The following is a 27,048-nucleotide window of genomic DNA, read 5'->3' as shown; positions in this document are numbered from 1 at the left end:
TTTTCACTTGGCAGCCACTGAGTCCATGAAGTAGTATGTCAAAAGCAGTCATGTAAAATGACTCAGAAAATGCTGACAACCGTTATAAGGTGAGTCTTAAATAAATAAAATAAAAAATATTTTAAAGCACCCTTGTGTATATCAAACTATAACTCAACTCTGAATTAAAGAGAAGCTTCTCTTTTAACAATATAGTCCATAGTCACTTCATATACGTTCCTTTAATTGCTGCCAAAATGTTGACCAGTGAGTGATTTGCTCCAGGTGGCGAGTCTTGGACCTTTAGGTTGAAGATGTCTGTTTGGAACCGCTTTCAGTCAAAGAAGTTGTTTGTTTGTGTGTCACAGATAAGAAGGGATTTTTAAAAATAATTTTCAGAGGTTTGGTGCCCTAATCACGTATCTCAATTCCTTTGTACTTTCACTTTTTAGTACTTTGGAAATACTAGAGTCCCTTAGTGATTCTAAGCATCCATAACAGATTGTTCTCGGGTACCTCCCTTTACCTTAGTGTATCTGCTGTGTGGTTTTCCTAGAGCTGTCTAATGCTCTGTTTTACAGTTTTTACTGTGTGACTAAAACAGTTTGCCTAGACTCTAATTTTAACTTTGCTATTATATTACTCTTTCTTCATTCTGTCATTCACTTTTCCCCGCTTGTGTCTGCTTCACACAACGTTTTCCCAGCCTTTCTCCCACCAGTGAACAATGTTTTTGACCTAAATGCTTGCTTCTTTAGCAAGTACTTTATTGCAGTATCTTACAGATCAAGTACCTATGAATTTTTGTGTATCTTATTTAATGGCAAGTTCAGTATTTGTTTTTCACAGGCTGAAGTGTTAAGTTTTGACATGAAACTCAGAAGAAGAAAAGCCAGAGAAATACTGGATAGCTGAATAGCTGAACAAAAGCTGTATTTTTCACAAAAAGGGGACAAAAGGGGTTTTTGTAATCACTGTTTTTTAAGAATGTATCTCCAATTGCAGCTTGAACTAAGTTACATGTTTTTTCTTCTCTCTTACATTTCATGTGACTCGTGCTTTGGAACAAAGCAAGAAATCAAAGTGTGGTCTTATCAACCTAATATACCTTGTGCATGTGAGGTAAGACCACATGAGAGTTCAAAAAAGGTATAAAAATTTTAATAAAAATAAATATCTACTTTCTAGGCACATAATTGGCCCACATCATATTTGCCATGATAGCTTGCACTAAGAGACTACTTTAGGAAAAGTAAAAAACCCCAACACTGTGTGTTGGATATGCTTGAAGATAAATAGAGCTGTTGAAAAAGACACTTATACACTTAGACATTTAAGTGCAAGAAGCCACACTTGAGCTTTTAGCATACATGTATGTCTAAACTGTGAAAATGTAAAAGCAAAGGGTATGATTCATAGGGCAACTATTTTTTTCATACCGATTTTTTATTAGAATATGAAGTACAGGAGCTTACTCCAGGTATTCCCCTTGAACTTGATTTAAACCACTGGTAGCTTGCTAACACTAGGAGCTGTGGTATTTTGCCATGTATCATACCCCTCTACTTGTTATTCCTAAATTGCTTGCTTATACCTTGTGATGGGTCCTTCAGTTTCTCATAAATTAATAAGGCATCTGTGAATATTTGCAAGCATGTTTTAGAGCTCTGAATCTGTTCCAATACAGAGACTGGGGAAAAAAAAAAAAAAAAAAAAAGTGGGAGAGCAGATAAAGCAAGATTTCTTTTCCTTAGAATGCTCTTTCAGTATGAAGCAAAATATTATTAATCTAGACTGCCTGCTACTTTCATTTACCATGTAGCTGCTCATGGGATTACAGGCACAAAGGTTTCATAAATTTCAAATGAAATATGAACATTTGTTGTCAAAATACTGTTAAGCTATAAAAGCTCTGCTAGTAGTCGTCCTGCTCTTTTATTGTAACATTTATATCCATGGGCGTTAGTGTGTTCTTGGGTCTGAAGGGGAATTTTTTTCCCCTCTTTATTTTTTTTCACATGATTTTCATCCAGTGACAGATAACGAGGCAGGGGATAGGAAAAGGCATACTTCTACTTATTTTTCAGACTATGGCAGAGCCTTTCTGTAATTATGTGGCATTGCAAGGACCTTATCTAAGTAAGTGTAGCACCTTAGATGCAATTTAGCATCTAGATGCTTGGAGAGGTTGGCATAACTTCCCCCCCCCCCCAAAAAAAAAAAAAAAAAAAAAAAAAAAAAAAAAAAAAAGCAGCAGTGTAGCAGTGTGTCTGTCCTGTCTGCTTCCTTTCTTTCTTTGTGCAGTATTCAGTCTAGTGGTGCCATTTGATATAGCACTGTCATAGAGGCATGGGAGAAATAAAAAGATAAGGGGCAGTTGTACCTCTTCTCTGCTCCTTAATGCATGGGTGTTTATAGAGTCATATAGCTGTGGCACTAAACTTTTACCTATGTGAGCAAAACCTGTCCAACTTAGTAGTCAATAGGATTCTTTATGGGAATAATATTGTGCATAAATTGTAGTGTTCAACTCTACCTGAAATTATAGGGAGCTTCTTCAATGTACAGATACAGAAATGTTAAATGAGTCTGTTCAGAAGTCCAAATACAGAAGTCTCTGCTTTTAGATATCCAAAGTAGAAAATTTTGTTCATAACGTAGCATTAAAAATGGGCTAAAGGATTCAGATTCTACTTTAATAACACATACCACTTACAGTACTATAATCAATACAGTTTGCTTAGGATTTTTATTAGAAGATATGTATAGGGTGCTAAAATAGTCATTCATTCTTTGTCCAAGGTATAAAGAGGGTTTCTATACTGTGAAAAACGATTATGACATGTTAAAACTGTGTAATAGTAAGCAGACACTTTTCAGTGCTGATGGGTGAATTCTGGAAATGCTCTATTTATTTTCCCTCTATTGACTAGTTGCATTCAGGCAAGACTGCCAGTGCATTGACTTGGAAAACAACTGAGACTGAACAATTTCAAACCATTGACATTATACTGCTTCATTTGTGAACTGCATTGCTTCTGCATGCACCAGTTACTTTTTTATGGAGTGCTTGCATGTTTAGGAAGCTTTCAAAAAAGGAGAGGTGTAAGCTAGCTTAGAAAGAAAGCTGTCCATTTTATCAATTTTATGTTTATAAGACCACCAAATAAAAAAGACTGGCAATTTAAAAAACAGAACCATGTAGCAATTCATAGGTCTGCTCTGCATGCATTTTGATGTTCTATTTTTTTTAAAAAAGGGAAGAAAAGGAAAAGTTTATGGGTATAAAATTTCTCCACAGAGAATATTTTCAGCTCTTGAAACAATATAATTTCCAGCTGCTACCTTCGATGCAACTTTTACAAAGTCTTTTGTAATACCAGTGTATAGAAAAATGAATGAGAAATTAATTTGCACCTGAGATTTAATTTGTGTCTCTTACTGTCTGTCTCCATCACACTGATCAAGATTCTTTGTTACCAATTCCCATCCCTTCTTACCAGCGTCTCTGCTATACCGGCTCTACTGCTATACCAGTGTTAGCTTTGTCTGGGAAAAGACTGTTATTGTGAGGAGGACCAGTATTTGCTTCCATTGAGATCTGAAATAGGACTATTCACTGGTAACTGAATTTCCATATAAGCAGCAGAATGTCAGGGCTGTGTCCTGCACAAAAAAGGGAGCCAGGATGTGAGCTGTCCTGGTTACAGCTGTGCAGGGAGCTTAACCCCTTGCGTGGCCGCCTATAGACTCATCACGGGTTAGTCAAAGTGACCAGTTTCTAAACGACGGTGCCTGATGTTTATTCATAATTATTCCCACATCCGATCTGTTAATTAAGGAAGAAAAAGGGGGAAAAAATCCTCCTACTGAGGATATACCTCAGGGAACCTGTGGCCTCTGAAATCTCTACTGAGGGCTACCCTTTTCCTAGACTAAGTCAAGAGAAGCAATGCAATCAGAACATTGTAAAAAAGGACAGAGAAATACTGCTCCTTCTTTCTTCAGACAAAGACAAGGCAAAGTCACGCAGCTTCTGGCTCCTGCAGCAGCAGCAGCATTGATAGAAGCAGCTAAAAGTACATGTGTTTGTGCCCACACTGAACCCGCAGCATCCCCTGCTCCTCTCAGTGATTTGTTGTAGGTGTAGATGTTTGTAATTTAGGAAATAATTCTGCTTATCTTGTTTATGATGATGCATAGGAGCACTTCACACTCTCCTAGCTGCATCACTTGTCTCCTGCTAAGCAGAATGAAGTACAGTGCTAGGTGGAGAAGAAAACTGGAATATGTTTCTTTGTAGCCCAGTAAACAATGTGATTCCTTACACACCTGAGGGAGACTCCTACTGTGTAAAAGCGATCTTGTCTATTCACCTTCTTGAGCAAAGACATGTTTTTACTATAACGTCGGTTTTACACCCTAAGTACTTGATTGACTGCTTATGCTGTGTAGATATTTTGCCTTCTGTTGTATGTAATGCATAATCTTGAAGCTTGTTTTTCTTAAGAGAACGTGAACCATTCGGTTATCATCTACCCATTTTAAAAAGTACCAGGGATCTTTAAAAGACAGATTATGAACTTAGTTCCCAGCTGAACTTACTGCCTCTGGCCAGAAATGAGAATACTGCCAACTTGATCAAAATGGAAGTTAGTGATATGATGACTGTGGTTCCAGCTGCTCAGACTTTTCACTTCATTAGGAGATACAGAAATATTTAAACGCTGTCATACAGAAACCTCAAAATGTGTTATCTTTTCATTAACTTAACTGGCTACCTGTGAATGATTTTCATATCATAACTGTTGATATCAGTTATTCTTTGCGTAAGAAAGATGGAGCCCACCTATTTGTGTAGAGGCTGGAATTCCTCATATTTGCTTTTCACTTCAGCCACAGCCTCCTTTTTCCTGTGGAAGGGAATGCAGGCACAGGAGCATAAAGAACTGTGATGTGCTTTGCTAGGTTCTCGGCTTTGCAGCACTGGGGGTGTTGCAGGGCATGCTTTGCCACAGACCTGTGCCACAGCGGGGACACAGCCACCATGTGCTTCAGACGCACATCATGCACTGATATTCTTTCATATTTTGTTGAAGACATTGCCTTTTTGTAGTCAAAGGTTGTGGCTTTCTGTCAGGAAAAAAAAAAGCTGAGGAGCTTTCATAAGCTCATCAGCTGCATTTCATGGATGGCATCTGATACACTGCTAACGATCGGATGTTGCATCTTGTTTCCAAATTGCTGACATAACCCACCTCAGGGCTAACTTGGATCTACATACTGGGAGAGCCACTGGAGAAATCTACTGCATTCAAAGATCAAACTTTATGTAGCTTTTGGCACTAGATACTAAAATAACATAATAGGTTTGTGTTTTTTCAATACGGATGAAAATGCATGAAACACAGCCTTGATGTAATTTGGTGTGGTTCTGTGACTGCTTGTGGGTTTGAATTTGCCTAGATGGGGTCTATGTGTGAGTCATTCTTGACCCTGAAGGGATTTTCCTGGTGGTCAAGGCACAACTGACTATTCGCATCTGTGCTTCTCCTATGGTTAATGCCCTTAAAGGTGTAGTTTTTAAGAATTAACATCAATTTGGGGCTTTTTCTTTTTAAAATTTTATCGAGCAAAGGAAATGAAGAATCTCAGTGCTGTCATTGAGAAAATGTATTATCTCAGAAAAATGTGCTGTAGACTGTAACTCTCACCATATGGCTCTTGCTTCATCAGTTTAAGAGAACTGTTTGTGAAATCATGGGCTTGTTTTCTTCTTCCTGTTTTCTGATATTGCCCAGATGTATTTCAGTGCTTCCAAATATTTATAGTCTGATATCCTCCCTCGTGAACTTCTCAAACACATTATAATGGCTTAAGAAACAAAGGCCGTTAGAGAAAGAAAGGGCAGGCATGAACTGAAAGGCAAATAACATCTTAAAATATGTAGAGGTAGGCTGTAAGTGTGATTGGTTCACTGGGGTGCTCTTTTGAAATATGAAGATAAACTGCCCCTTTGACCTCTTATGGAGTTATGTAATTATTTGGGAAGGTTTATCTCTGTGTCATTTCACAGTTTTCTCCTGTTAGTGCCACTCTCTTACTTCACATTAGAAAAAAAGAATAAAAAAAGCAAGCAAGCAAGCAAGAAAAAGCCCTCTCTGGCTGGTTATCTGAATGTGGAATCCGCTGCTGAAAAGACCCTGGCCCTCCTGTTAACACAATACTTTTATCCGGTAATCACAGCCTGCGGGAGACAAAATAACAATTCATCTGGAAAACGAGATTAACTCATTTAAGTTAGGCAGTGATCACAGAGAGAAACACGTTGGTGTTATCTGTCTGAACGAAAGCATACAGATTGGAGGGCCATTCCGGTTCAGAGGGTCCATGTAGCAGGCCCAGCTTGTTGAAAGTAATTGGACCCTGTCAGAGTATGCCTTTGTGAGATATGGATATTACAATGGAATTCTATTAATCTCTGACAAATCCCCTCTCATCTGATAAAGGCTGTATACCTCTGCTCTTCATTACAACTCGCTCATCACTTTTATGTGTGTACTGGTGGGCGCTGAGCCTCCGTGGCTGTGTCACAGGTGAAAAGCAGCACTGCCCCTTTTTGGGGTCTTTTAATCTCTATAGTGATTTGACTGCAGTGCTGCTGCTTATTGATTCGGTCACATTTCTTATGACGTTTTTGTTTAGGTTATTTTCAGGGAAAAGCCAGGCTTTTTTTCTGCTTAGGCATCCTAGATACTTCTGTTTTCTTGCGTGTACCAGAGGTATCATTGATGAACAGAGACTGAAATAACACCTTTTTTACAGCCTCTGTATTTGTTATCTAGTCTGGGTTTTGATGCAGAAAGTTACAGAGCCACTAGAACTCTTACAAATACATCTGTGTTTAAAATTGCGTATATTCAGATCGTTGGAAGAACAGAAGATAATTTGGAGATGTTTTGGAGCACTCACCATTGTTCGTCACTGTTTCTCAAGGCACTAGCACTCTGGGGCCCCGCTTCATGATTTAACCTCCTAAATTATTCTGTAGTAGCAGCAACTGTAGTAAGACCTGGAGCAAAAACTGTGGGTAAGATGTGGCAAGTTAGTTTGAGAATGAGAGGAAAGAGGAGTTACGTTAGTATTACTTTATTTATGTCACTATTTTCTTAGGTATAATTCTTAAACAGTTTAGTTGTAATTGTTTCTGCTTCCTAGGGAGGTGTGTTGTCATCCTAGCTTAAATTTGCCTTATTTTTCCTGAGTGTCACAACATATTATCTGGAATAGCTGTATTCTGAAGAATATTATGCAATTCCAAAAGGCTTTCCCAGGGTAAGCCTGAGAAAGTTGTATAGAATGAAGGTAGAACAGAATGCCATTGCTTTCATGCACTGACGTAAATAAATACAGCATCTGGTCAAGAGGAACTGAAGAATCCAGGTATATGTCTGCTTCCATGGTGTCACCCATCATTAAAGGGAAAGGCAGCTCATGGGTGGAGGTGCTTGAAGGCAACTGTGGAACTGTGAATTGCAAGGGTCTTCCTCGCTCAGACACAGTTGTCTAGAAGGTTTTGCCTTCTTAACAGGAGAAGATCAACAGCAAGGCCTCATCCCTGTTTGTAAACACCTATATCTGACTATGCTGAGCAGAAGATACTTTCTTCATAGAAATAGGATCCTTTCTCGTCCTTCCCTAAGAGTGGCCACACAGCTGCAGTCCAGCTGTACGTGCCTAGGGAAGAGTCATTTGTAGTAATGTTGGTAGGAAGATTTTGACAATGTTATTTTAAAAAATCAAATTAAATGTTGACTCAAAGTTGTTCTATTAGCAAGTTGGACTTCATCTTTGCCACTAATACACACAACTGAGATACATACAAGCATATGTAAGAATGATTGAAAGTATTGAAAGTGCTTTTAGCATTTAAGTCTCCTGTCATTAGATATATCATTTTACTGGGGGGGGGGGGGATATTAATTTTTTAGATATAAACACGAAAAGATTTCTGGTAGGTTATATTTCCTGAAATGTTATGCAGTATTGCTTTTAATAAATGTTCAAAAATTCATAAGTCATTTTTCATGCTAAAAATATCCATCTGCTTTCACCAAAAGTTACAGTGCAGCAAAACCACATAGATTTCTGATGCCTTTCCTGAAGTAGACTGAGAAAGATTTAAAAAGTCAAATGCATCCATCCCATATCATCTTAAAACATAACCTTTGCAATATACCTAAGTCTCCTTCATGGTATCGTACACACATTTAGCAATAGAGAGGAAGAGACAGTGTAAAAGCATTCAGATAAGTTAGATGGAGTTTGGCATTAATAGTTGAAATATCAGTTAGCAAGGGGTATAATAACATTTTAGTTTCCGGCTTATAATTATCATAACACTATCTTTCAAAATTCTACTCATTCACTCACCCCAGGTGAGTAATTTTCTTTAGTAACTGAGGAAATGTCACCAGGTTGTTTTTTTGGTTTGGGCTTTTTATTATTGTCTGTCTTCATGGCAAATGCAGGTAATAGATCTGGTATCTAGGCTGCTAAATTTTCCTAATGATTTGGGGTAATATGGAATCTGAAAGACTTTGAATCATCATATGGACTCCAAAGTAAGCATCAGAGCCTGAAAGATGCCTGTGAAGTTTGGGGAGTAAGCATAAAATAAAATACTGGTTTCTAATTTTCCAATAAAACTAATCAGACTAAACACAAAGAAGCCAAGTAAAGCTCAAATTAATTATGTCACGTAACATTTTTTTCCAAAAATTTACGCTTTCTGGTACAAGGGCAAATGCTGAAAGTAAATATAGTCCGAAGTGATGGCTACGCCATGTGAGCCTGGAGGATGGTGAGGCCTTTAAAGCCATTACACATGGGCTGAAAGGAAGAAATGAGTATTGTTTTCATTCAGTTGAATGGGAAATTCTGGAGAGAAGGCTGGATAGGGCTGTACAGGGTTACTGCCTGAACAAACACACACAAGAATTGTATGATGGCACTTGGTCTGCCATACCTACCTTGGTCACAAAACCAAAAATTAAAAAAAAAAGATGATCACATTTTAAAATAAACACCTTTTTTATAATCTTGATTTAGTTTTTAATAGAAGTCTTGGGCAATATTCACCAAGATCTTTCAAAGTTAAAAAGAACTTCATAGAGTAATGGTGAAGTGTAACCTGTCAGCTTTTCACAGGTGTCAGTGCTTACAGAAAGTGGGTGCAGATGGATCCAGTCTCCTATGTCAGTTAACAGGATCACTTTTTAAAAAAATACTGACTTGTAAAGCATTTTCAATATTTGCTTATTATTTCATTGTTTAAATCTTTCCATTACAGTGTCGTATGTGGAAATTCAATCTTTGGCTATCTTCCATATTATATCCTCAGCTAACACTGAGCAAGATAGTCATACAATGCATTTGAGAATACATGCTTCATAACTTGGAGTGAACCACACTATTTTTCAGGCACAGTAAGTTGCCTTATCTCTAATATAAAAATACTGTATGTTTTAGCTTTACTTTCACTTCAGGTTCTTTAATGGCAAGGAGATTATAAATGTTAATATAATGGCATTTTTTCCTGTGAAGACACAATGATATAAAACTGTTAGGCTGCAAACATTTTTCACTTTACAGAAAGTGATTTGAAATACAGCTTTTATTTTGTCTCCATATATATATATATATATATATATGTATAGTGAATATATGAACCATTCAGTTTAGTTTCTCTTTTCTATGAATGCCCTAGATATTATTGGGTATGGTAATTGTGTTTCCAATTTTTAAATAATTATGTCATTGTGCAGATGTTGTTCAGTGTGCTGTATTCATTTGTGTGTTATAAGTACTCTATGAGAGATAAATAGGGAGTGGTTTTAGTATGCTTCTTTATATTCTCACATACATGGACTTACAGGTACAGACCATCCAGCTCAAAGCTTCACAGATTTCAGTCTGAGAGAGTTGGGTATTGCACTTACAGTTTACTTGCCCTCAAATTTATTTTTGATGTTTGATTTGATAATCTTGTTAGTTAGAATTTATTTTGCAAGCTTTATTCTTAGCTGACCTGAAGAAGATCACTATGTAGCTTGAAAAGTCCATCAGGATCAGTCTCTTTTGTTGGTTACTGCTTAAATTTGCCTGCTGTCCTCACAAACTGGTAAATTAAGGACCACTTTCTGCTATAGGACAAATGTCTCCCTGGCTTTTACTCAAGTAATTGGTGGCCATGTTCAAATCCAAAGGGAGAACCTACAAGCATTGAATAAAATCAAATTTCCATATTCAGCCAGGAGGAAGTGTACAATGAATAAGCAAATTCAAAATAATTTTACTAAGGGCTTGGCTTTGCAAAGAGATTTCTTTGCTACTATAGGATAAGGGTTTTAATAAACTGAGAATCTATATATAGGGTACTTCCTGATAAGGGCTATATTCTCTTCTTGAGGTTAGCCTTTTTTTTCTTGCAAATTTGCCCTAGGATTAGCTTTTATTTTATTTACCCATAGTCAGGTATTTCAATGTGCCACCTCACCCCCTTTAACAGCCATAGTCAGATACCACAACACAGTTTTATTTGTGCAAGGCCCTGATACAGCAGTCAAGCCAAACGCAGACACGGATAATCTAATAGGAATTTATGGATTACAGCTAGTTTTGTCAAAGTTGTTAAACTACCTGGAATTTATACCAGAAATCAAAGTGTGGGGCTGACATTCCATTAACATAGTCTGTGGTCAATTTTTATTTTCAGCTGGTACATCATTTAAGTTCTAGGCTTGCTAGATAACCTGAAGATAAATACCTTTGTAAGGCTGATGAGAACAGCCAATACTGCAATTGTTTCATATACAACTTCTTTTAAAATCCATGTGAGCTTTGTAAGTACAGTTTCCAGCCTACAGTACCTTCACGGAGTATCCAGCATGATGGTTTGGTACAGAGCAGTTAAAGTTTGACCATCATATATGATTGGAGTATTTTAAGGGATGTTGGTCAGTTAAAAATGCAGTGATGGAATCATACAAATTTTAATTCAAAACCTGAGGGGACATTGCATTGTTTTAACATACTAGCAAAAGGACCTTTTAAATGTGATAATGTGATTATTTTTATAATGTAGTTCCATTGCAGTAGTTTTAATATGTATATGGTGGCAATACACATAGTTTAACAAATATAATCAGTACCTATGAAAAATAAAAAAAAATAAATGCACATAGTAAGAGGCTGTCTAAATGTATTTGAAGCCAATTTTATATTCTTTTTTGTTGGGAGTACATCAATCATATATTTATTTACAGGGACTTTTTTCCACTAGAAGAGTGTATGTGTGCGTGTACCTTAGTTGTTCTTGATTTTGTTCATTTTAAGCACGTTTTCACTAAAGTGTTCTTCTTCAAGCTATTCTCAATTCAATTTGAAGTGAAAGGTTTCTGAGTTTGGGTAATTTACATATAAAAGCTTTACTGTACATTTTATAAAATGACTGTGTTCAGAAAACAACCATTTCTATTTAACAATATCGTTATTCCACAAGCTGAGTTGCTTTCCTTGCTGTCTCTTGCTTTTACTAACAGTATTTGTTCTTGTCTTAATTTTAAATTGTTAGTGCCTGAAAATGTATAACTTCCCCCTTTTCTCTCCTGCTATACTGAAGTGACTAGGGACCTCCTGTGATATGTGATGTAAGAAGATTAAAAATGTTTCTTTTGTCAAGGTAAGAGTGACATGCGCACAATTCTTTTGAGACTCTCCTCTTTTATTTAAGTAAGTGATAATTGTTGATGGCAAATTCTAACTAAAAATCATTGCACTTCGTACTGAATTTTAAAATAAGTCTTCGCTTTTTATTGTTTTCTGTTTAATCCCTAGCAACCGGTTCCTGAGCTCTGAATAGTCTATCATATCCTGTTTTAGAGGAATATAGGAACATGTGCAATATTTACAAATAACAGCATTGTAAAGAGAGGTGGCTGAGGCTAGTTCTGGTTGGGCCTTGCATCAAAATGACATCTGACTATATAAAGGTACACAGAGAAATGTAATGGTATTAAAAGGTAATGCTCTACTAGAAATGTGCATTTTAATTGTTCAGGAATTAGTGTATAAAGTTTCTCCAGCTGCGTTACAAACCAGTTTATAATGGTTTCCTCTTTTATACAGTAATTAATTCTTTTTGAGGACAATAAGTATCTGTTGTAAAGAAGATCCATGATGTGACTTTAGTTTTAATATTCTGTTCTTAGGAAACATTGAGTATAAAGCTTTATTTTTTATGTCAAGACTACTCATTGCTGGATCTTTTTCCTAGAGCAATAAGCAAATGCCAAATAATGTTTGCTGACAAATGGAAGAGTTTGTACTTTGCAGAGTTGTGCTTATCACCACTGCAATTATGCATAATCTTATGAAAAATTTTAGATGAAGGTTACTAGTGCTCAGGTAGTACTCAGAATGTTCAATTGCCATTTAGACTAAGATAATCAGAAACGCCACTTTGTAGCTATGTACAGCAATAGCAGTTGCTGTAAACGTTCTGGGGTTCATACACAGCTGCCAAAATGCTATTAAATATGAAGATTTTTGAACCTAAAAGGACTTTAATAGGATTTAGACATATATTTTAGAGTCTTTAGAGTGATTTATTTATTTGGTTTGGTTTGCAGAATTAAAAGCATATGAGATCAGTTTTGAACTTTTTTATCAGATTTCAAAATGAAACTTATCCAGTGGTCTGCATTTATACATTTGAAGCAGATCTAAGTGCAGTTATCAGATGGAGTGATGATGTTTCCCTTAAACAAGGAGCAGCACTTTTCTGCATTAAAATCTCTTTACATGCAGGTTTTCTCATAAAATGGAAATTGCCTTTGCGTGTTTTTAATCCATTCAGTTACTGAGTTATTTATTTACCTCTAGTTTTAAGGAGGGGAGTGGGGTTTGGTATCAAGAGAAGTATGCTGAGAAGTGGAGACAGATGATATCTTAGTATTCTGCAACTTGTACCATTGCCCCCACCAACTATTCCTTCTTGTCTGATGGTAACCCTCTGCCCCAAAGAACCACAAACTTTCTGCTCTCTGTAATTCTATTGTCTTAGTTGCTGAAACAGCATCTATATATTTTATTTTTTCAGAGAAACTCTAGTAGAGTAACAGAGGGCCTCATTAAGGGCATATGTTATCTTAGTTCATATTTTATTCTGATTTTTAAGAGTGCTTCAACAGAAGGGATTAAGTGAGAAAAGAACAGACCATCTTTTTTTTACTGCTCTTCTGTACCAATTGCTCCCAGTGTCAGAAATACCCCATGATTACTGCTGTGCAAAGCTTTGCAATATGTTTGGTGCAACCACATTTGGCAGTGATTCACAAGTCATTCCAAATACAATTTCACAGCAAATCCTAATGTAGCCTGACAATAAAAAACATTGTAAACACCATACAGGGTGAGACCGCCTTTGTGCTGATAAATATTTCCTTAACATTTAGATGTAGATGCTGTGCTTGCTTTATTTAAATACAAGTGTTTCTGTAATGCCATAAAAAAGACGTACTGTGGGTGTAGGGGACTGGCAAGTTATGAAAGAGCAAAAACCTGCAAGTTTTGGTAGGAGTGTCCTGGGAGACATTTTGCTTCTCTGAGCCTACCTGAAGTTTGCTGTGATGATGTGTGACTGGGTATTGTGTTACTCTGGACTCAGGAGTCTGTGGAAGATGCTTTTGTTATTTTTATCATGATGCCCATGTCCTACCAGGATATTACAAGCTAAACCCATGAATTTTATTGCGAAGACATTCTCAGAGCAAGGAAGTGCTTTGCCTTTTCACATTACATTGCTGCAAAACAGTGTTCTCCCTTGTTATCCCTGAAATGATTCTGCCATATTTGCAGGATGATTGTTGGATCAGGTATTAATGTAAATAGCACTGCCGTAAATATAGTGACACCATGCTTTGCAATGCAGGTAGCTGGAATAAAACCAGTTGTTTGGAAGCTATGTGAAGAATCAAGCTTTAATGTATTTTTGGCCATAGGGTTTGTCTCTTGTAAGCACGACGTTTGGTGTGCCTCTGGGGCTGAAGGTAGTATAGGCCATGCTACTGCATGGGGGAGCTGATGGGTGCACCTATATTTGGAACTCATAAGCTGCAAAGTTGCAGTGGCTGAGCCTAAACACAGTTGTTGAGCTTTTGGGTTTTTTGAGGTTTTTTTCCCTCTCCCTCCTCCCATAGCAGAATAAGAAAGTTTTATATCTGGCTGAGGGATGGTGAGAAGGAGGAGGGAAGGAAATGGAGGGAAGAGCAATAAATCACTATTTATAGCATTACAAAGATAAGTGAGTCATCTTTATTTTAGTGCTAGTTTAAGAAAATGTTGCAATTGTCTGGTATTATTGGTAACACATCTTTTTTCTAATGTAACCCACTTGACTGGGATGTGCAAGCCTCAGGAGTACTCTCTCTTATCTGGTAGTTAATGCTGTGGCTAATATTTTACTATCACCGTTAATTAGAGATTTGGGAGGGTAACTGGCACAGTGATCTGGTGCCTTCCTGTTCTCAAGGATAACAGATTAAAGCAGTGAACAACAGAAGGGCAAAATGTCCCCCTCCTACAGCCAACTCAAATACCTTTAGACAGGAGCTGAGAGAGAAAGGAACTCCAGCAAGTCTTTTGCATATTGAGAGCAATGTAGTGCAAGCTTTGAGCAGGAGTGAGGTCTGGATTGTATTTGGTTGGCTTCTGTAAAAGTAAGAATTAAAAATGTGCCTGTAGAAAGAAAATCAGACTGATTCTACAAAATTTTCTTTCACATTTCCTATATACTGTTCAAACTAAGGCCACTTTTTTTGTGTTTCCTGGAGGCATGCCAAAATGCATCAAAATACCCTCTGCTATGACTTGTCAGAAACACCAGTGACCACAGTACCATTGCCAAGGGCTCCTCCTTGGTGCGTCCTGGGAATAAGAAATAGAGGGAGGAAAGAGAAATGTCCTGTAGGTCTTCCTTAGTCTTGGGAGCTCATAGGGGCTGTACAGGACATTGCTGGTGCTGCTGGGGGGCAAGCAGTCCATAGGTTGGAAAAATTGGTGCTTCCTTCCCTAGAATAAGAAATAGGATAGCTGTATATTTTTCCCTGATTTGCTGCCAGTGTACTGGTGAATTGGACATCTGTTTCATCTCCACATCTTTTTCCTTGTTTGTAGTGAGAGATAGCAATATTGAACTCTTTTTTTTTTTTTTTTTTTTTAAAGCATTGTACGTTAAAAGCTCCATATGTAATTAAGATTGTGTTGTCAACAATAATTCTACATATAGATGATATTTTTAGCCATTTTCAGCCTTTTCAACTAGCATGCTTGTCAAATTCCCTCTTTAGTAAGTAGAAATATCCCATTTGTACTCTTAAATTCATTGCTGTAGGAAGGTTTGAGAAAGTGCAGGTAGTCTTATTCCTATCCCTGGGGTTTAATTGTGTCTATTTGTTTTTAATGTACAGATAAATAGTAGTTAAGGATTAACTCTATTCAAATTTGTTTCACTACTCCATTATAGTGGTGTTGCAACTGCTCTTGATGTTCCCCTTCACTGTCCAAACCTAATTTTGTAAATTTTTAGGAAAATGATGAGGTAATAAATCTTACCTGCCAGACACATGAGCAGGCTAAATTATCCAATGGAGAAGTTGCTTATTTGAATCATGTCCAGGACTTGAGGAACCTGATCTGAAACTATCCAAGGCCAAGGAATACTAATTTCAATATATAACATGATATCTATGCCTTTTTAATCCTGGAGAGCACATCAGAAAAGAAGCTTTTTTTCTAGAGTTATGGCTATGGACAAGACTGTGCAGAGATAGCTTCTTTTAAAATGTCATTGCTTCTTACATTTTTATTTTACCTCTAGCTTTGTATCCTCATTGACTGGATCTAAAGTGCTGCTGATCCTTTACCATCAGTAATGTGGTTGGTTGAGAAGGCACCCTGTGTTTCTGTTCCTGCGGCTATCAGTCAGTATATCCTGTTTCTGACAGACAGTGTTCACTTTTAAGTTGTAAACTTTAGAAGAAACTTGCATGAGGGCTTCCAAATTTGGGGAAAACAAAATAAAATCTAAATTTTTTCTCCCCTTGGTTTGCTTTAAAACCAAGATATCTTAATCTTTATTTACCTGATGTTTTATGTAATTGATTTGCTTGTCACAAACCTAATATGAACTAATAAAATTAATAAAATTTCTAAAGTCATCATCTGTTTTCAGCAGATATTATGCAGTAGGAATATGTCATCTACAGAAGATCAGTATATACATTTGGCATGTCTAAGAAATAATTAATCACAATTATGGACAAATGAATTATGGATACACAAAGACTGAAGGAAGAGTTGAGCACAGAGTCTCAGAAAATCTACTCATGTAAATGGTGAAAAAGGGCAGGAGGGAGAGGATTGTGCTAAATATAAAACGAGCATCTTAGAAATAATCTAAATGCATGTTCTTATATATGTTAACTGCAGTAGTGCTACCTGACTTTCTAAATAGCTATGAGATATTTTTCTGACCCATCTTCACTGGGATGGACTTGGGCAAAATTTCTGTATAGTTATTCTATAAAGACTCCTCAAAAATTCTCTTTCAAGATCTTTACAGTGATCATTTGATAAGTTCTCTACAGAAACTTGATCAAATATTTACCTGTTTGTATGTGCATTTATATATTTTATACACGCACGCATTTTTAAAAGTTTTCCCGTGTCCTTGATGAGAGGAACCTTAAGAATTTCAGGTCTCAGTGCTTTGAAGTTCTGATAAAACAGTTATCAGAGATGTGATCATCAGATCCCTACAGCAGCAGGAATGGAGAGTGCTCCTCAAAATCATTCAGCTGCTTATAGTTTTATAGCATTGACAAGAATTGGAAATACTCAAAGCTAGAAGCTATGTGCATGCTTCCTACAAACAACTCTGCCAGTTATGCTTGCAAACTACTAGCCAGGCAGGCTTGGTCTTTTCTAAGGTCACCTTCACTTGTGCTCAGTGGAACAACTGACTTGAAGTATAAGAAGGTGAAACCACTGTTGTCACCTGTAGTAAATTTTAATTCAGTTATCCAAATAATTATTAACACTTGTACATTAGTGCTTATAGTTTCTGACCAACTTTATTTTTATTTTTTTTTAGTTATGTAAACTTTAAAAATATTGTTGACATGAGAAATATTTTTTACTGCAAACAAGTAAGAGAGAAAATGAGGGAAATACTTGTTTAGTTAGGTTTGGTGGTTTTTTCCCTGTGTCTAGAGAAGTAGAAAAAAGGATAATCACCATTTTAAATGCCTCACAGTAATTTTTTTAACTACCTCTAACCAAGAAACAGTTAAAAAGGTTCTCTTGCATCCCTTCTTTTGGAATGAAGTATAGGCTGACAAATTAAATTATGAAGATAGCACTGTGGATAAGAGTTAAAACTATTTGCGTAGGATCTGTGTATGGAAAAAAAAATATTGAAAAAGATAACTCTTAATTCTCGGGCTTGGGGGGTGGTGGTGTGGCTTTATATACTTTTGTTGTTGTTAAGTGCACTGTTTTTAAAAGCAAGTCATTGAGAGATTAATGGGGGTGGACTTGAGACTCCCTGGTGGCTGATTTGGAGTCCAGCATGCATATGTGGTAAATGCCAGGTCCTCCTTACAGTAGACCTTTCAAAGGGAAGATATTTATATCATCTTCTTGTAATTACTTTGACAGGGGCTTTGAAAATAATCTCAGATTGTGGGATAGGTTTATGTTTGATTCAACCTAAATATATTTGGGCTTAGTCAGTCTCCCTACAGTGAGACCTGCAAAATAAAAGATGAAGAGATGGTGGTGATGATTCAGCACGTGGGATTGCTCTGACCGGGTCACTAAGAAAGGGATGCCCAGGAGCGTGAGTGTGGACAGGGAACGAAGGATATCAAGGCTTTAAATGTCTGCTGGGGAACGGGCTGTGCTCTTGGTGGTGTTAAATTAAAGCTGAATTTCCAATTTCCGTATAGGTAATTGAAGTTACTTGTGCCAAGAGCTTGCCTTCTCTGGCCTGTGCCACAAGTATTTCAGGGGAGGAATGACTTAAATGCTGTTCAAACTGAAAGCATTTTGGAACAGCGAGACTTCTCCATATCTGAGAGGGAAACAGGAATTACAAAGGGAAAGAAACCCACATTGTCAAGAAAGAGTGTGAGTTTAGAACCTAATTATACTCCCATTGAATCCAATAACAAGAATTCCTATTGATTTTAAAAGGAGTATGATTTGGCAACATTTCACCTCCTCAGTCTGCACTAGCTACTGCATAATGGTCTCTTTTAAACCAATTCATTTGTTTCAACCTTTATTGCAGGACAGAGTGCTTACAGCTGGCAGAAAAGGGGGAGGAGAGAAGCTGTTTTATTTATAACACAATTCAAATAAAAAAGTAAGCCAGACCATCACAAATACATTCAGAACTGCAGAAGAAGCTATTATTAAGGAATTACAATTTTTTGCCTTTCTATTCTAACCAGCTCTTTTTGTAGCTTTGATTCCTAGGTTGCTTTCGTTTTTATGTAGAGCAAGACACGAAAACTTATGAAGTCTACACAAGTCTTATTGGGCATTTTGTGTGTTGAAGCTGGGCTTCACAGCAGTGTTATTGTTTGCTTTGGTTTTGCTTGTATTTAGTATGTAGCTTTTAAAAGCCCTTCATGGCTGGAGAGTTTTTATTGTAAACATAAAACATTAATTTAAACATTAAAAATTTTACAACTGCTTTTTAGTACATAAATTTTCACAGGCACTCAAAGACAGTAATTTTTGTTTTAATATTTGCTTTTTCCCAACTGCTCCAAAGTTGCACAGAGAGGGGAGGAAAACAGCATACTGATAAAATACTTCGTGTTTAGATCTTCTAGCTGTAAAAGCAACATTCTTAACACAGGGGAGAATTCCTATTAAGTAAGGGATAAATATTAGTGCTGCCAAAAAAAGCAAACATTCCCACAGTTGGGATTTTGGGGGTGGGTGGGAAAGGTGCTTGGTTTTCCTCCCTTAAACAGTTTTTCAGCAAATAAAAAACATTTTATTATTAAAAAATATTAAAAAGCAAGAAAAAAAGCAAGTCAATCTGCTCATAGACTACAGCAGCACAATCATTACTCTTCATGTGATATGTCCCTCACAACAGGGCCTTTAGAAACTCTTTCCAAAGCCCAAGACAATAATAAGAAAGAAAGAAATAGAAATTGTATAGCACTGTTAATGTTTGGAGTTTTGTGGCAGTACAGAAGACAGCTGTATGAGATTCAAAAGCAGTGGCTGTTAGGTTGCCCTGATCTGACAGGAGGTGGTTGCTTCATGAAAGGTGTGTGCTTAATTCTCGGCCATGTAAATTGGAGAAGCTTCATTGATTTGAACAGGTTTGCAGGAAATTATAACAGAAAATCAGTTATATGCAGTAAGTAGCTTTTAATATTTTTTCCATTGGAATTTAGATTTGGCACAACTCTGCTCAGGGAGAGCTGCAATCAAGTGGCATTTGACATTATTTTGAACGTCCATAACAAGTGATGGAAGAACGAATCTAGGAGGTGGTGTCACTGGGTGCAGTGGTGTTTCCTAAATTAGAGTGGATCAGTAGTTCTTGTAGTGTATCAATGCCATCAATTTATTATAAAAAGCAGGAGCTGTAGGTGCTCTTTATATTACAGGTATTGGTCTCTGGTTATAATAAATGCTGAGAATGGAAACACTTAAGGAGAGGATGTATTGTTATAAGCAGTGCTGAAAAAGAAACATGGTTTTATCCTACCATATGTGTCCAAACTAGAACTAGAAAACCAGCCAGCTAGCAAAACTAGGAAGTAGATACTTTTTGTTTCCAAAAGTACTTGAGCTGGAGAGACAACATGGTCAAGCCAGCCCTGGGGTTAGGAGAAGCATTAACCAAAAGCGTGCTTTGTGAATGAAATGGCAGTTGGGTCTTGCTTAGAAATGTACACCAAACTCTTGTCCTATCACATCGAAAACAATGTTTTTTATGTATTGGAATACTGGGGAACATCTGATGGTTTTTTCTGGTCTTTTCTATACTTCTGGCTTTTTCTTTGATGGAATAATTTGCAGAGTGACTGATATTACCCCTGCAAACCTACTAGCAAACTCAATTTCATCAGCAACCAGTCAGTTTGAATTAAAAAATGTGATTTTTTAATTAAAACATACACATACTGGATATAGACTACTTTATGTGTATGCTTAATGTCCATTTGAGTTTCATGTAATGGTATTATTAAATCCCCATGCAGATACCTTCATGTAACACAGCAAATAGGTACAACAGGGAAGAATCTTCAAGATACTACAACATTAACAGAAAGATTCATCTTTGTATATAACATGGATTTTGCTGGATAAGGTGCTGAACAAATGCCTTCTGCTTTTCTGCGTGTCACTGATTTGGTTTTATAGTCTGCAGAAAAAAAACAAAACCAACAAATTAAGACAACAACAGTATTGCTTACTTTTTTCAAGTTCAGACACAGGAAAAGCATATTTTGAAGTTTGCAGGGGCTGTTGAAATAAGTGCTTCTTTGACATCGTTTGTTATTATATATGTATTCATGGTACAGAATTGAACAAGTCAATCCCGGACTGTTTGGCAAAAAAAGTAGAAAAAGCTCACAAACCATCAGTTGGCTTGGCTCAGAAGGATCTGTTGATGGAAATGACTGGGAAAGGCATTTAGTATATATCCACCAGTGTTCTTTCATAAATAGTACTAACTCAAAAAGCAAAGTAATATGCAAACCCATCTACTAGTTCTAAAAATAATAATAATGTGAGAACATGTGGTGCTACTGCTGTATTGGATCAGGTCAGGGAGGCTGTTGGTTCAGTTTCCTTTAGCTACTAAAAAACACATGTAATCCTGCACTGATCAGTTGTTAAGTCTCTGCCTTCCTCTGTTTCAGAAATCTGAAATAAAATTATAATCAGCTTTCAGTTACCCAAATTGAAGCCAAAATGCAGTTGTGGTACTGCTCACCTGTGTGTCTGGCCAGGTTCATGCTGATGCAGGTCTTCCGATACTCACAAATCCTTTTTCAATGCTGTAGGAAAGCCATGGCAATGAATCTCTTTCCATGTTTTGCCCCTGTGCCATTTAAGGAGCATGTGCACCAGTTATTAATTTCTGTACTTGTCTTTCAAGCTTGAGTAACTAACTCCAATATCTGGAAAGAGCTACACAAGTAGCGTTATTCATTAGGACAGGTGGCTTGAGCATGGGATAATCACCGTTGCAGATTTATTCCATGGAGGGATAAGCAGAACTGCACAGTGTGGCCAGGTTCCCAGCAGCAGCACAGGTCAGGGAAGTGACACGCGTCTTGTTGAAGTACTGAGTCAAACACGCTGGCCATATCGCTGTCTGCAGGACAGCTCAGGTTCTGGTGATATCTCGTGCAGTATCTCTTTCATAAGAAGTAGTGGAAAATATTTCACAAATAAAAAATCATGAGATAAACAGATTTTTTTTTCCAGTCCAGAGTGGTTCTGGAGTTAATAGCCTGGACAAGTACTTCATGAAACACATTAAAAGAAAATGAGTAAACTGTCTGAAGTACTACAGGCTCCAGTCAAAGAAAAAAGTGAGAATGGAAATCTTCAAACTTTTAAGGAATTTCTTTCAAGTGCTGTTTTTCATAGCTATGGGTCACAGATAGACATATATGTTCAAAATTTGTACATGTAAACAGAGATGCAAGCTTAGTAAAAAATCTTTTCAGTGAAGGGAGGCGATATGGAGAGGAAGTACAGTGATGGTAGGAAATCCCGCAATCACTGAATAAAGCTTCCCCACACTCAAGAAGTCATGGGGCTGAAAAAAGACTTATAACAAAGTTGTAGGAAACCTTATTTTTCATTGGCTTTCCTATAATATTTATTTTCATACATGTATGTATCTGTGTATGTGCCCATGTATATATTCTGTTTATACACATAAATACATATGTATAACACATGCATATATGATGCGCACATATTTATTTTAAGTAAGCACTGTTGTTTTAATATAGTGTGTAAATGCCTGGTTACAGGTAGATAATATAACTGGCTCACAGAACAAGTGAACATGTAATTTTTTGTTGCTGTTAGAGTGTGCAGCTACAGAGCATTTGAATCACAAGCTTCGTTAATTGTGCATCCAAAACCTGTGTATAACCACATCATAAATACATGTGCATAATAGAAATTGCATGGGAGTTGTTATCAGGACTTGATATTAGTACTTATAACTTAAGGAACTAAGATCATTAAGTCCCCAAGATTTTCACTGGGTTTGGACACGTGCCAAACCTGCTCATGATCTTCTCTCAACTCGCTGTGCAGGAACTGTCCAAAGGTGAGTAGAAATTTTGGGTTTTTTTAAAATACCATTTTCTTTGCTGCTTTAAGAGCAATGTCTGCTGTCTTTATTGCTTCATCACAGTAAGGTTGAAGTGTTTGTGTTTCCCCTAATCAGTTTGTAGTAGACCATCAGTACTCTAGGTTGGGAAAGATTAAGAATGCTTTTGAAAGAAAAGCACTGCAAGCACCAGCAGCTCTGATCAGCTGTTTTTTATTAATCTGCCTGAATTTCCTTGGCACGTCTTCTCTAGTAGTTTAGTGGAGAACTGAGTTTTCCTGGAGCATTTGTTGTGTTTGCTTGAGCAGCACCTTTTGACTTGCAAACAGGGAGCACGTCCCTCCTGCCAGAGCTAGTTCTGTGTTGGTTAAACTTGTGGTCTACGTGAAAAGTCTCTTTGTGCTAACAACAGGAGCCTGCCTTTGTGGTTTGTGGTAGGTGAATGTTTTTTGACCTCATAAACTTTGCTCCTCTGTCCCGTGTGTAGTGGGCTTTTAACAGCGAATATACTTGGAGAAAGCTGAGGTCCCAGATAGCAGTGTCCTTGTATGACCAAACAAAGCACAAAATCGCTGCTCTTCCGCTGACCAGCTGCTGCTTTGCTTACAGTTTGGATGTTACATACAATGATTTGACAAATTTCAGAAACTTGTGGTGATCTATACCTGAGTCAGTAGTTAAATTAAGATGCGACTGGCAGGTGGTGAACTTGTGTGATGAACTTTCATGTTTTGATATAGACCTGTAATTTCACAGAAGCTTCCAATCCACAAGCATCCTGTCCAGAGGGCTGACTTCTCAGATACCACTCCTCAATAAAGAAATACATAAGAGATTGCATGAATAAACAAATACTTTGGTAGGAAGCAAAGGCACAAAAGAAAGTAAGTAATAACATAAAATTAAGTAAGTAGTAGTAAACACTAAAAAGTATTTGTTGTAATACATATTAAGCCTTGTGGTTTTAGCTTACTTACTGCTCTTAAGTTACATTGCACGGTCCCAACACAGCATGCTCCGAGGCTGGCAACTTTACATGCGAAGTAAAATACATGTAGCTATATTAACTTGCTGAAAGTTCAGACAAAAAAATCCATGGGTGGCTCCTTTGTTCACAGCACTTCTTTGGATTTTTAAAAATGGATGTTCGTTCAGACCTTGTAATTCTTGGCATTCATATCTCATAAGTGCATCCTTTATTTATTTTCCATTAAGGCAAATACTGCGCTATTCTCTTACCTTTATAGTATTTCTACTGTGCTGCTATTATTACATATAATAAATGAAAGCACAGTTATGTTAAATTTTATCTAGCTGAACAGTAAGGCAGATACGTGAAAGAAAAATTATCCTGTGTTTTCTCGTATTGAACTTCTTCCAGTATATTCTGTGGCAGTGGAGTTAATTCATTTGCTTGGGCTGTGTTCAGTTACCAAGCAAGTGATAAGCATTTTAATACTCAAGTAGCTTTTTTTACACTGACATCTTAGTGAGGTGCTTAGTTTTACAGAATGCTGATAGATCCGTTGTAAAAATGAAATAGTAAATCTTAATGTACTAAACTGAATTTATTATCCTTGATGTCTGTTTCCAGGGGAAAATAATTTAGATCACTTTCAATGTTTTACATATTTACTGGATGAAAACTTAGCTTACCGTGTCCACAGCAAAATTCTTCTGGGTGCAATACAGTCATGAGATCACATGTGGAGTTTTTGCCTTCTGGTTATCTATTAGAAGGTAGATTGTAGCTGAGCAGTATTAGTTTTGACGGAAGCAAGTAGGACTGCATCAGTACAGACGATCTTTGTGTGGTGTTTGTATAGAACAGAGCTTATGACCTTGTTTTTCTTTTTTCTACAAGTTTTTGGATGTCATCATGAATAATAATTCATTACTTGTATGAGAGAGACAACAAAGATTTCTCAAGTGTAAGAAAAAATGCAATAGCTTGCTTTGTTTGACCAGTTTTGCGCAATTGTATGCAGGAAGTGATTACCTCTTTGGTCTATTAAACAACAGAAATAGCACTGTGATAATCAGTTGAAAATTTGCCATTCAGGAAAATCATAAATTCCGTGGCTCTCTGCTAGATAATGTGGTTGGCACACTACTGAGATCAGATGATCTTCATCCAGTAAAGATTTAGCCCATCATGAACATATCAGATATGAGGAACGGTGTGACCGTTCTCAGTCAAAGAAGGAAACTGAATTTCTTGTTTGCACAAAACCAAACTGTCTAAAAATATTTTCTTAAAGTATTTATAGCAAAGAAAGAACAACCCAAACCCCACTTTATTTCTCTCTTTGAATCTTCTTGATTTCATTTACTTAGGACTTACAGGCTGTGGGGGTGGGTTTAGAATTTATAATAGTTTCCAGGTGGTTCTCACTGTTTTTCTTTACTGTCTTTTTGTTTCTTTAAAGAAAATCTCTGTTGCAAGTGGAGTTGAAACTTGCGAATGAAACAGAATGGTTTATCCTGGCAAGGTAGGAAGGAAAGACAAGGGAAGAGAAACAAAAACAAAAGGCAAAGATTGAATATTGGTTCTGTTAATTAAGGATAGCAAGTAATTTATATCTGAATTCAGTTATACAATTCTAGCAAGAATAGTGTTGAAAACTTACAGATGGAAAAATATTTTCTTAGGTAAGACTAAAATTTTAGTTCCAAGATAAACCTAGTTTTGACTTTTGTTTTGTGTGAAAATCTGTTTTCTCCATCACATTTGCATTAGAGAAATGTGTCCAGCAGAGTCTGCCCAAATTTTACACATATAATTCAGAGTGGTTTTGATGTGTGGGATGTATTTTTTAAAAAAATGATCGTATATCCAAGGTTCATTGAGCTGATAAGATTCTATTATTCTGCCAAATATTTATTTCTGTTAAGTCTGAACTTTCCATATTCTAGTGATTATTTCTTATGAGTCAATCATGTAAGTCAATTAACATATGTGTTCTTCCCATCTTAGAAATATCCCAGAATCTGAATTTAATTTGAGGCCTCCAGAAGTATTAAGCTGGAGCCACTTCTTTGATGATGAGTTTTCTCTAGCTCAGCTTGGAAACTAGAATTACTTTGCAGCAACGTTCCACCAGCTCTGTGTTGCACTGTCACTACTTACAGATGGTTTTTACTCAGTTTCAGTAGGCAACTACTTCGTCCAGTTGTCAGAGCATTCTCATGTTGCTGCAGGGATGGTTTGTATTTGGAAAAAAAACAACAAACCACTGCTATGGTGGATACCCAAGTGAAATTCTCTGAACATTTCTTGTATTTTTGCCTTCTTTTTTTATTTCCACTAGCTTTCTGGGCACCAGAACGCAACTGGGTGGACTGCATGTGACTACTGTTGTGCAAGCTTGGCTCCCCACAAGTCCCATCTGTTTTGCTCCTTGAGTTAACAGGAGGGCTCATTTAAGAGCAGGGCAAAGTATTTTTCCTACTTTGCAACCCGATGACTCAAACACATCCATGTTTCATGTTTTATCATGTTGCATAAATAATCTTATCTATCCCTGCAGTATTTCTGTTAGCTACATCATTGCTAAATTTTGTAACAATATGCCCTTTGCAGTAAAATGTCACCAAAAAGTTATATACTGTAATAATTTTCATCTGTTTCATAAAGACAGACAATTTTTAAGATTCATGTTCATTTCATCATTGAAATCCGAGTCTTTCTACATTAATTTATAATGAAACCTCATGCTCCCTTCTACATTGATCACTAATTTTCTGTCTTCTTGATATGTGTTAAAATAAACTATAGATATAAAGGGCACGTTATATGCCTGACACTGTTGAGTTAAATAGAACATACTTCTGTAACTCATCCCTGGCCTTTGTTTCACAGTGAAAATCCTTGAAACCCCATTGCAAAAGGTGGGCTGCATTTGCCACACAGATGATTCGATGTGTTTCTTCATTTCTGTCTCCAGATAACCTGCATAACAGGAATTTCCAAAGGCTGGCCTGCAGCCCACAAAGCTTTTGAATGCAGGCTGCAAAACAATTTTCAAGTTGAATATAAAAATATTGTACTGCAGCTGAATAGTATTGTGTGGCCCTCAAATCAAAATCGATGTTGAAAAAGAAAGGATGGTATAGGTTAAGAACATAACATGAAAACCAATACAAAGGATGTGAACTGAGGTGTACCTCGTTTATTATCCTACCTGACAACAGTGAATACCAGCTGCATTTACAAACAGTAAAGGTCCGTCAGAGACTCACAGGGAGATAATCTGTCCTGGAGCACTGGCTTGCATCTCTAATACAGTTAGAGACTGATTTAAGTCATGAAGCAAGAAGTTCAGTGTATTTCCAATTGTTTTCATTAACAATGGTAAACCTATTGAGCTGACTGCTACAGTACAGTTTTACTGGAAAAATGTCACATTTGTGAACTTTCCAAACACTGGGCGACATTTTCTGCTCTGAGGCAGTCCAGAGGAGATAGCCCTGATATACTTGGAATAGAAGGGAATTACATTTGAATGTCGCCCAGTGCAAATAGCAGTAGTGAAGAAGGTAAAGCTTCAGAGGTCCCCTGGTAAGTAAATTTTCCCTAATTACATTTCATGGCAGGAAACACAGATATT

General features: G+C 36.9%; 1 protein-coding gene across 1 annotated transcript in view; it reads left to right on the top strand.

Moving 5' to 3' along the window:
* WWOX (WW domain containing oxidoreductase) overlaps positions 1-27,048 on the top strand; it is a 531,112-nt gene that overhangs the window by 272,442 nt on the left and 231,622 nt on the right. The gene's annotated exons all lie outside the window — the stretch shown is intronic.

This window comes from Falco biarmicus, chromosome 15, assembly GCF_023638135.1.
Source record: "Falco biarmicus isolate bFalBia1 chromosome 15, bFalBia1.pri, whole genome shotgun sequence".
Taxonomy (NCBI): domain Eukaryota; kingdom Metazoa; phylum Chordata; class Aves; order Falconiformes; family Falconidae; genus Falco; species Falco biarmicus.
Note: the sequence above shows the minus strand (reverse complement) of the source record. Positions and strands in the feature narration are given on the sequence as shown.